Below are 12,343 nucleotides of genomic sequence, written 5' to 3' on the forward strand. Positions count from 1 at the left end.
TTCTCTTTATAATCTCAGGATTGTCACTACGCAATGATGGTTCACATTTGTTTTCTCTGAAAGTATCTGGCCTAACTCTTTCTCACCTTTGCCAATATTTATTTTGGAGACTATCTCCTGTCTATCAGTGAGAGTCCCATGTCAGGCGTAGCCAAGTTGAATGATTCAGCGTAACTTTTAGCCAACACCAGCAACAGCTGCTCTTTATAAAACGATTTAAAGGGTACACAGTTTCTGGTTGGCTGAGGCCTGACCTTCTATTTAGGGGTACAAATGTTGTGCTTGTAAAAAAACAGTAGTCCAATATGTGGACCCTCAAGCCTGAAAATCATTCACACCCCATTTTCCAAACCCCCCTTCCTCCCCCAAAAAAGTGTAACGAATAGCTAGTAATGATCGTGTTTTGTAAAGCACTGTCTAGCATTGATGTAGGAGTGGGAGTTGTGTAGACAACTTCCATATGTGTTTTTTAAAACAAAACTCTAAGACTATGTCTATACTACAGCTTATGTTGGCAAACTTATGTCACTCAGGAGTGTGAATAGCCCCTCTGCCCCTGAGCGATGTAAGTTACACCAACATAAGGGATCGTGTGCACAATGCTATGTCGGCAGGAGATCTTCTACTGATTGCAGAGGTGGTTTTATGATGCTGAGGGCAGAACTCCTTCCCATCAGCATAGAGCGTCTTCACCGGATGCACTGCAGCAGGGCAGCAGCATCGGTACAGCTGGGCCGCTGCAGTGCTGTACGTGTAGACACTCCCTAAATCTTCATCAGACCATATAGAACACTTCACATTGTGATAACTCAGTAAGACCACACTGGGTTTCGGAAATGCAACATTATAATATATTCTATTCAGAGTCTTGAACTGTGTCCATCACTATGGTATCTGAGGCTCAGATCACCTGGGAGTTAGGTGCCTAAATACCTTTTAGGATCAGGACCTCAGTCTCTTCCAGGTAGTGTGACCAGACAGCAAATGTGAAAAATCGGGACAGAGGGTGGGAGGTAACAGGAGCCTATATAAGAAAAAGAGCCAAAAATCAGGATGTCCCAAGTAGGGTGACTTGATATCCCAATTTTATAGGGCCAGGGATGTCTCTATAAAATTGGGACATCTGGTCACCCTACTTCCAGGAGAGCATAAAGGCATGTGACTAGCAATTATCATCTGTATTCTTATGATTTATCACTAACGATTCTGACAAGGCTCAAGATTTTCTAAAGTCACTAATGATTCTGGGTGCCTCCATTGTAGGGTGCCCCACTCAAGACACTTGATTTGCAAATGCTTAGAACTTTCTGCAGTTTTTGGCCAAGACCTGTAGATGCAAAATAATGACACTGAATAGATTGGCACTCTTTTTGCATTACATTACACATTCTGTTCTCCTTTACGAGAAGCTGTTGTACACATCCTTTTATCTTATTCTCTTTGATCAATAAGGTAACTAGTACAATCCAGCATGACTTTAGTTGTAAATATATAGGTTGTAGAATCTCCATCGTTGGCGAGTTTTAAGAGCAGGTTAGACAAACACCTGTGTCAAGGATGTTCTAGATAATATTTAGTCCTGCCATGCATGCAGAGGACTGGCCTAGATGACCTCTCAAGGTCCCTTCCAGTCCTACGATTCTATGATTCTATATTGTTTGAAAAGGTAAAGAAGATGAGTTGGGATAAAGTTTTCTCTGAAAGACAGATCTTTCATGAGTAGCTGTTATGGAAATCCTCATTACCCTGACTCCATATATATAAACTATTGTACTGTTTGACATGTACAAATAATAACTACGACACGCCCTAACTTTAGTGAAAAGAGCACAATGAAGAAGTTTTATCTTTTCTTTTAGATATTTTTCTGAAAGATTCCTGAGGGGCTTGACTTCTTTTACACAAGCCTTCTATGAAAGGGTGCTTCAGGCACCCGCAGCCCAATAAAATAAGGAGAGATTTAGAATGTATCAAAGCAGCCCTTCAGTTGTGTTAAAGAGCATTATTGGAATGAAATGTGGCATAAAATTGAAAAATGCCACAGAAGAGTCAAAGGAATGCATCACACAAACAACCCAAAGACAAAAGAGTTTAACTCCAGTGCATCAACAATAGATCAAATCCTAAACTGTTTGATGAAGTGTATACAAGATACGGCAGTTTGGAGTGAATTTTAGGGGCATTTCGGGCTCTCCTCTGCTTCTTACTGCAGATCTGTGGTCTCTGTTTAAGTGCTTAGTTTTCCCTGGAGTGGTAGAAAACAAACTTAATAACTCTCGCTTTAGCCTGAAGGCAACCCGGAGTGCCAGAACAACATAGAAGGAATGTATCTTGCAGACACGAGAAAAGCAGGGTTTTAATAGAAAGGCGCTGGTTTTCCTCATCTGAATGTTCTGGTGGCCAAGATTGTTCCTGTTTAGACAATTAAAACATTGGCATTAGGGACAAGCCACCTCTAAGAATCAGGTTCACAGCTTTATGCAACCTGTTCAGCCAATCGACTACAGGGTTCTTCCAGGCTGCAAAACTTTAAGCTCTTTTATATCTCTCCTTGAAACCCACCTCTTCCACGAGGCCAGGAAAACACTGGCTCCTGGCACTGACAAGGAAATAACGAGCTGTGAGTTCTGTCTGCTGATCTTTCTTTATTTTGTTACACTATCCTCCCACCCTTCCCCACCCTATTGGTCTCGTCTATCCTCTGGTCAAGTCCTATCTGTCACATAGCCCATGAGCCCTTGGAGGCAAGGTCAGTCTTTTTGTTATATGTTGACATAGTGCCTAGCACAGTCAGGCTGTGGGCCTTGATTTGGATTTATAGGCAATACTCTCATGCAAACAGCAAATAATAACAATAATAATTAAAGACCTCAGCTGGACCCTGGCATGTGGTAAACCCTGCACAGCTCCAAAAACTGGGAACTGTTGGCACCAGGGGGCTACTACCCCTGAAATGGATCTTTAATGGCTCCCAGTGGAGCAGATTACTGTCATACCAGTGAAAAAGGTCCACAGTAATTCTCTTACATACACAGCAGTTTATATGAGAAGTTTTGTAGCAAGGGGAGGGAATATGGGTGGAATGCTATTGCCTTCAGCCCCCGTGTGATGTCCTTCAACAGGGTTGCGATGCCCCCGTCAGCCCATGCTCCACTCAGGATGTTCTACACATGTTGTCTGACTTCAAGTGGACATATTTGCTGACTCCAAAATCAGTATTGATCATACACACAGCATGGAGCCAGTCAGTTCCACCTCTGGCATCTGCCTGATGCTAAGAGAAGGATTCTTCTCCCAGAATCCTCTTGGGCAGTTCAGTCATGTCAAGCCATGTTCTCACCATTCATTCAGTATGGCCACACCAATTTGGCACCATCCCAACAGTCCTCCATTCGATATTCAAGTAACAAAGATAATTGTAATATCACATCAATCATACCCACAATTTGTACACTAACTATTAGATCATGTCTCTCCTTTTCTGGTTTCTATAAACTTAAAGCATGATCTTACGATTTTTAGTAGTATAATCCAACAACTTAATTGTATAAAGTTTTTGCAAAGCTTGTTTTTTTTTATATTGCTTACACCTTTGATATTCAAAACAGAAATATACAAGGAATAATGCTGCAGTTTCAGAAATTTAAAATAACATTGCCCATTTAATTTTATCGTATGCTGTTACTTGACATACACCATTATACCAAGTACACATCTGAGATCATATTTTTTCTACAGCTTTTTAAACAACTTTATATTTTCGAGCAAGCATTCCTCTTACAGATATTATTAGTCTAGTTGACCATTCTATTTGGTCTAGTGTGCCTTGATTAGTTTGTATTTTCATATCCCAATCTCTATTATTCCACTCTATTTTCCTTAAATTTGGCTATGTTAATCTAGGGTGAGTCACAAAGGTTTTAGTTATTTGAGAGTGCGTTTGATATTGTTTGTATTGGAAATTAGTTACACCGTCACAAGTACGTTACATTCCTTGGTCCACAGGCCAGGTTATTTATTACTACATTACCCTTTTCCATTTGATATCAACATATATCTTGGTTTATTTTATGTAATTCCCACCAACCCTTTTTTTATTGTAAATTCATGTTGCGTTTACCCCCTTTTTAAGTCAAATTTTCAATTTCCTCCTGTGATTAAGATGACCTGTTTTTCCTCGGCTCCTATTATTTGTTTCCATTTCACTTTGGGTATTTACCATAGTCCATTTTCTTCTGGTACTATTCCGTAGTGCCCTGTTTTATTTTCCAGGTGCGGACATATATTACCTGGTACACTTTTTGTTGTAAGTGAGTCTATGTGAGTTTTGACTGTTTTGCATAAATACTATGTGTGGTGCCTTACTTTTCCTGCATGTTACACCCAGGCTTAGGTGGTAAGAACAAGGGCGTGTGACTTGCTAAGACCCTTGAAGGCAAGTAAAGCTGCTTCAGTTGCCTGTACATAAGCTATAGAAGGTGCTCTTCATAACCTAAAACCTAGGAGGGGGGATGCGACCGGGTGCCACTTTGCCCGGGAAGTGAGACAAAGATCAGGAGGAGGGGCAATAGGCATGTTGGAGGTCGGGTCACTAGAAACTGGGCAGTCTGTGGTTGAGAGAGAGGCGGGAAGTCCAAGATGGACATGGCTAACAGTTACCAGCTCCCATGCCAACAAGTCTGTTCCACATTGTGTACCTGTTCATTAATAAACCCTCCATTTTACAATGTTGGCTGAGAGTTAAAGCTAACTGTGGAGTTGATGTGCAGGGCCCACGCCCAGGCGGACTCACTGCGGGGATGCTAAATGCCCCGAAGTCAGACACAGGAAAACCAAGGCCACTTAGGCTTTTTTTGCCCCAGCAGCAGTGTGAGGGGAGGCATGCCTTGCCAGGGTTTTGACTGGCTTTTTAGAGAGCAGTTTTTGAGCATGAGCCTGGTGACTCTCTGACAGACTGTTGATTATCCACTCCTTGGGGACTAAGATTAAAGAAATCTTAAATTTAGATTTGTTGTGTATATATATACTATGATTACAATCTGGAATTAACCATTTTATACGTTTTGGAACCTTGTGACATTTTTGTGTTGATTTGGTTATATTAACTCATGTTTATCCTTCCGTATATTACACATTGTCCCCACATGAGGTATGGCATCTTAAAGCATATTTACGTTAGGGTACTTTTGTTTGGACACTTTAAATACAGATTTATTACCAGACCCCAGTAAACATGTTCTATGTGCACCAACTGCATTTTTATTGACACATTTTCATATTCTCGGTGATGTTATACAATTTTACAGCGGAGCCTATATTTATGACTGGAATTTTAGTTTCATTTTAAAACCAAGCCCCTTGAATGATATATTCTTGGGGTTCTTTTTCCTGATGATGTTGGTGTGTCTGAGGGGTTTCTTTATGTGGTGTACACGGGTCCCACAATTCCCCAGTTTTGATATTAGTTGCTTGGGATAGGTTGTCCCCTAATGCATATGCACCATTTGTTACACTTGAGGTCCCTTTTGTTAGTTGGATTATATTCCCTTTTAACTACTAAAGCATGTTTTCCTGAAGCTTCTTGGCACCCTTTTGTTAATATCTTGGATGCTAATCCCTGTACCCACATAGAAATACATGCCTTATTTCAGTGTTTCTCAAACTGGGGTCACCGCTTGTGTAGGGAAAGCCCCTGGCAGGCCGGGTGGGTTTGTTTACCTGCCCCGTCTGCAGGTCCAGCCGATTGCGGCTCCCACTGGCCGCGGTTCGCTGATGCAAGCCAATGGGAGCTGCTGGAAGCGACAGCCAGTATGTCTCTCGGCCTGCGCCTCTTCCAGCAGCCCCCATTGGCCCAGCGACCCCAGATTGAAAAACACTGCCTTATTTGGTACATGAAATGTCCATATTCCCTGAGAGGTTTTTATGGCCTCAAAGGGAATGACAGATTATGTTACCATAAAGTGCCAGATTTCCCCATCTTCCACAGTCTTCATTCTCATCATCCCCTTTACCGGGTTTAGCAACTTGATATTCCTTTATTGAGTTGTGGAGAGGTTTTGTACTGGAAAATCAGTTACCTGGATAGAAATTTTTATTCCCTTTTACTTTGCTTTCTTTTAGCCTTTTTTCTCCCTTTTGTCCTAGTGAAATAAATGCTGCTAGAGTAAACATTATCAGAGAAACAACTCTAAAATGACTTCTGTACAAGACTTTTTTTTTTTAAGAGGTTGGCTTCAAGTTGTTGCCCACAGTAAGGTTTACTCTGGCTAGGACTTTGATTAAATCTGCACCATTATCTACCCCAATACTGGAATTCAGACTTTCCAAAAGCTTTTTTTTTCTTTTTTTTTAAACTTTCCCCTCCTCAGAGAAGTAAGCCTGGTAGTAGTAGTAGTGTAGTAGTAGTCTCTCCCCCTTTCCGTCAACCTGCATTAGCACCGCACCCAGCCGTGTGTCTGAGGCATTGATGAACACCATAAAGGGCTTGTCAAAGTCTGGTTTTACCAGAACCAGGCCCTTGACCAGAGCCTCCTTCAAAGCACAGAGAGCCCTCTGGCACTGCTCTGTCCAGACCACCTTATCTGGCTTACCCTTCTTACATAGCTCAGTGATGGGGGCGGCTATGGAGCTAAAGTGGGGCACGGACCTCCGGTAGTAGCCCACCATCCCAATGAAAGCCTGTACCTGCTTCTTAGTCTGGGGAACGGGCCAATCTCTGATCACCTCCACTTTGGCTGGCTCTAGCTTTAGGCAGCTGCTCCCCACTTTGTGGCCCAGCTATGACACCTCTGACATCCCCACCTTGCACTTTCCAGCTTTTACAGTCAGACCTGCATCCTGGAGCCAGTCCAGCACTTGTTTAACCTGGGACACATGGTCCTCCCAGGTCTGGCTAAAAACACAGATATCATCAATATACGCCAGGGCAAAATTCTCCATTCCCTTAATTGGTCCACCAGGTGCTGGAAGGTGGCAGGTGCCCCTGTTAGGCCAAAAGGTAGGACCAGGAACTCGTATAACCCCAGAGGGATGATAAAAGCAGATTTCAGCCCGGCCTCCGGATCAAAAGGTACTTGCCCGTAGCCCTTGGTGAGATCCATAGTAGTGAGATAACAAGCCCTGCTAGCTTGTCTAGGAGCTGGTCAGGTCTAGGCATGGGGTAGGCATCGAACTTGGTGATGGCATTAAGCCTCCTGTAATCCACAAAAAAATGGATTGACCCGTCCTTCTGGGGGACCAACACCATGGGAGAGGCCCAAGGGCTGGAGGACGGCTGGATCACCCCTAAAGCCAGCATGCCCTTGACCTCTCTCTCCAAGTCCTGGACTATTTTCCCAGTGACCTGGAACAGGAGCATCTTACAGAAGGGTGGGCTCCTGTCTCCACCTGGTGGACAGCCAGGTTAGTGAGCCCAGGCCGGTTGGAGAACAGGTGCTGGTAGGAACCCAGCACCCTTTGGATCTCTGCCTGCTGGGCAGGGGTTAGCTGGTCAGAGAGAGAAATTGATTCCAGCGACGGGTCGGCGCCTGTCTCAGGGAATAGATCCACCAGGGGATCATATCCCTGCTCCTCCCACTGGCCACACACGGCCAGTACCAAATTCTCCCTGTCAAAGTACAGCCTCATCATGTTGACATGGTACACCCGGTGGCTGTGAGCCCGGTTAGACAGTTCAATTACATAATTCACCTCATTCAGCTGCTTGATGACCTTAAAAGGACCGGTCCCAGGCAGCGTGTAGTTTGTTCTTTCTCACAGGAATGAGAACCATCACTTGGTCCCCAGTGGCATAGGAGCGGGCATGCGCTGAGTGGTCGTACCAGACCTTCTGCTTCTCTTGGGCCCTGGCTAGATTCAATCCAGCCAAGTCCATGAGCTCAGGGAGCTTTTCCGGGAAAGTTAGTACATACTCCACCACTGATTCTCCATCGGGGGGAGGCCTTCCCCTCCCATTCATCCCTCATCAAGTCCAGGGGTCCCCTCACGCTCCTCCCATACAGCAACTTGAAAGGAGAGAACCCGGTTGATTCCTGGGGCACTTCCCGGTACGCAAACAGCAGCTAGGGTAAATGTTTGTCCCAGTCCTGCAGGTGCTGGTTTATAAAGGTTTTCAGCATCATCTTTAGGGTCCCATGGAATCTCTCCACCAGCCCATTGGACTGAGGGTGATATGTCAGACCCACACTTCTCCCACAAGCACTGGAGTAGAGTTGACATGAAATTGGAGCCCTGGTCTGTAAGGACTTCCTTGGGGAACCCCACTCTGCTGAAAATGGTCAGCAGTGTATCTGCCACAGTGTCTGCCTTGATAGAGGACAATGCCACTGCCTCAGGATAGCGAGTGGTGAAATCTACCACCACCAGAATGTATTTTTTCCCTGTCCGAGTTGTCTTGCTGAGGGGTCCCACTATGTCCACAGCCACCTTCTGGAAAGGCTTGGGCAGGGATTTAAAGGGCCCTGTGCTCCTGCCACTGCGGGGAGTCCCGGGTCCTTTAAATCGCCACCAGAGCCCTGCCACACTGGCCCTTTAAATCACCTCTGGAGCTCTGACAGCTGGGCTCCAGCAGCAATTTAAAGGTTCAGAGGCTCCGACCGCTGCGGGGAGCCCCGGGCCCTTTAAATCGCCACCAGAGCTCCAGCAGCCGGGCTCGGGCGGCACTTTAAAGGGCCCGGGGCTCCCTGCAGGGGCTGAAGCTCCGGGCTCTTTAAATCCCCACCTGAGCCTGGCTTACTTTCACCTCTGACCCCAGGCCAGTAAAAGTTACATAGCAGCCTCTGCCTGATGCGCTGGATTCCCTGGTGACCTGAGAGAGAGACATCGTGGGCCAGGTACAGTAGCCTGTGGTGGTACTTCTGGGGGACCACTAGCTGTCTTCTGATCCCCCATGGTTCCACTTCCCCTTGGGCAGTCCATTCCCGGTACAGGAATCCCTTCTCCCACAGAAATCGTTCCCAGCAGCCTTCCCCCAGGGGTTTTGCCATGCTGTGGCCAGCAAGTTCCCTCAGCTTTTCTAAGGAGGGATCCTTCCGCAGCTCGGCCTGGAATTCAGTGGCTGGGGAAGGGGTAGGAACCTGCTCCCTCTCAGTGGCTGGGTCCGAGGCTGCAACCCCACCAAGACCTGTCCCTGGTGGCTGCTTTCCCACCAGGGTAGGGACCTGCACTCCTGGCAGGGCACTGCCCCCAGTGTCAGGGCAGAGTGCCCTTCATCACTGGCTCTGGCTACGGGTGATGACTAGGGCACTCTGGGGTCTGCCTGGTCAATCTGCCAGGTCACCCCCCATCAGCACCTCGGTTGGCAACTGATGGTGCATCCCCACATCTTTGGGCCCCTCCTTGGCCCCCCATTTCAGATGTACCCTTGCCACAGGTATCTTAAACGGGGACCTGCACATGCCCATCAGGGTCAGGTAGGTGTTGGGCACCACCCAGTCTGGGGCCACCACCTCGGGCCGGGTCAGCATCACCTCAGCGCCTATGTCCCAGCACCCTGTGACTTGCTTCCCATCCACCTCCAGGGGAATGAGGCACTTGCTCCTCAGGGACCGCCCCACACCCACTCTGTAAACTGAGAACTTTGAATCCAGAGCATCAAGCCGCCCTGAGGAGCTGGCCTGGGAGACTCCTCGCTCTTGGGCCATTGCTAAACTGCCAGCCCCTCCTGCCGGGGAGCCAGCCCCTCCTCCAGCTGGGATCCCACCCAGTTTGCTCATCCTGTCCCTGAGCTTTTGGCACCGGGCCCACCTCAGGTCCCGTTGGTCCTCTGGGGCTGGTCGGATATTGGCTGTGCCTCTTGGGAGGGATTTATCCGAGACTCCCTTCAGGGAAGCCCCTGGATGACCCCCCTTCTGCACTGATGTGGGCCTGTCTCCCTGGGACTCCATTCCATATCCTGAGCTGCTGTCTACAAACTCGTCAGCCAGCAGCCCCATGCGGTGCAGGTCCTTCGGCCCCTTGTCCACCATGAGCCACATCCTCAGGTCAGGAGGACAGAGTTCATATAGTCATTCCAGCCCCATCAGTTCAATCACATCCTTCTTGGTCTGGGCCCTGGCCCCATTCACTCACTTGCGGGTGTATCCCCCCATCAGAATGACCAGTTCCACATAGGTCATCCCCTGGATCTTCTGCATACCCCGGAACCTTTTCCTGTACGTCTCGGGGGTCAGCTCAAACCTGCGCAGCAGGGCTTGTTTGAACAGTTCATAGTCCCCTGCTTCCTCCCCATCCATCTGGCTGAACATCTCTATGGCTTTGGGACCCAGTAAGGGGGTGAGATGCTGAAGCCTGTCTGCAGGGTCAACCTGGTGCACATTGCAGGCCTTCTCAAAGGCAGTGAGGAAGGCATCTATATCATCCCCTTCCTTAAACTGAGGCAGCACTTTTATATCAGAGTTCCCTGTGGGCTTAGCCACCCTGGGACCATCCCCACTCACCACGGTAGGGGTCTCTCTCCTTCTCAGCTCAGTTCATGCTGCCTCTGTCTCTCACCGTCCTCCCATTCCTTCTCACGGTCCTCTAGCTCTTTCAGTTTTAGTTCCATTTCCAACTCCAACCGTCTCAGCTCCACCAACGGGGAACTTGGCTGTGAAGATCCCCTGTTAGTTGGGTAGGTGAATCCTGGGGCTGCCTGGCTGCTTTCAGCCCCTCCTGCATCCCTGTTGAGTCAGTGGCTGGGGTGACCCCTGGGGATGCCTGACTGCTCCCAGCCTGTCTTGCAGCCCCAGTTGGGACAGGAACCAGCTCCTTAGAGTGATCATTCTCTTCCAACTGAGCAATCAGCTGTGTCTTGGTGAATCTTCCAATGCGCAGCCCTGTCTCTGCACAGCTCCACAATTTCCTTCTTAAGGAGACGGTTATAGGCCATCTCCATGCTGCTCCTATGGTCACGGACTCATAGGCCTGTGCTCTCTCAGCTCCCCACAGTCCCTGGGAGAAACCCCCTTCAGTGCGACAGCCCTTCTCAGGGGTCCACTCTCTCTCGGGGGCTCCTCTGCCTCCTGGAACCGCACCTGTCTGAGCCTTCAGCATGCCTGCTAATCCTCCTTCCTTCTACTGCTCCCCAGTCACTTACTGCAGGATGGTCTATCCATGGGGTGCAGTTTATCTCACCTCTGCCACCAGTTGTCACAGAGTCACCAGGTCAATGCTCTGGAACTACTTTGTATGAAGCCAGTCAGGACTCTGGGGGAGCATGTCTCCTCTCTCTGAGCATCCTGTCTCCAGGGCAAGAAGCTTACACAGCTTCGACCTTCCTGGGTCCGACCTCGGAGCATTCAGCATCCCCTGCCACACCGTGCGCTTCCCTCAGTGAGTCCGCCCAGGCGTGGCTCCTGGGGAAGTCAGAGGGTGGTCCTGCATCCCAACTCCGCAATCAGACGTGACTCTCAGCCAGCCGGTAAAACAGAAGGTTTATTAGTCAACAGGAACACAGCGTAGGACAGAACTTGTTAGCACAGAAATCAGTGACTTTCAGCCAAGTCCATCTTGGGAGTCCTGGGCCAGATGCCCTGGACTCCCCCTTTTCCAGTCCCCCCATGCAGACTGCCAGTTTCCAGCCACCCGACCTCCGACACCTCCCCTGTTGCTCCTCCATCTCTTTGTCTCACTTCCCCTGGCAAAAGGTGTCACCTGGTCACATCCTCCCTCCTGGGTCTCAGATTACATAAGTGCAGACAGCTGGGCAGCCTCACCTGCCCCCTGGCCTCAGCAAAAATCACACACCCAATTCCTACCACCAAAGTATTGGTGCGGTACACAGGGAAACTGGGGTACACACAGCACCAGTATAGGACAGTAAGACTTACATGCAACATAACAAGAGGAATAAATCCCCATTTTGTCACATCCAGATGATACAAAACTTTAAGATAGTCAAGTCCAAAACAGACTTTAAAGAGTTGCAAAGGGATCTTACAAAACTGGGTGACTAAGCATATGAAATTCAATGCTGACAAATGCAAAATAATGCACGTTGGAAAAACATAATTCCAACTACACATATAAAAGAATGAGGTCTAAATTAGCTGCTACCCACCCAAAAGAAAAAAGGTTCTGTAATCATTGTGTATAGATCCCTAAAAACATTCACTTCATGTGCAACAGCCATATCTGAAAAAAAAAAGCACAGGGGAAAAAAGCAATAAATATAATCAGGGATCTGGAACAACTTTATATAAGAAAAGATTAACAAAGACTGGGACTTTCCAACTTGGCAGAGATCACTAAATGGGGAATACAACGAGGTGTATGAAATCCTGACTGTTGTTGAGAAAGTAAATAAGAAAGTGTTATTTACTTCTCTCTTTTTTTATAACACAAGAACTAAGAGTTACCAATAAGA

General features: G+C 47.5%; 1 long non-coding RNA gene across 1 annotated transcript in view; it reads left to right on the top strand.

The window, feature by feature from the left end:
* The window catches only part of LOC123348557, a 55,126-nt gene that overhangs the window by 645 nt on the left and 42,138 nt on the right, over window positions 1-12,343 (top strand). The gene's annotated exons all lie outside the window — the stretch shown is intronic.

This window comes from Mauremys mutica, chromosome 13, assembly GCF_020497125.1.
Source record: "Mauremys mutica isolate MM-2020 ecotype Southern chromosome 13, ASM2049712v1, whole genome shotgun sequence".
Taxonomy (NCBI): Eukaryota; Metazoa; Chordata; order Testudines; family Geoemydidae; genus Mauremys; species Mauremys mutica.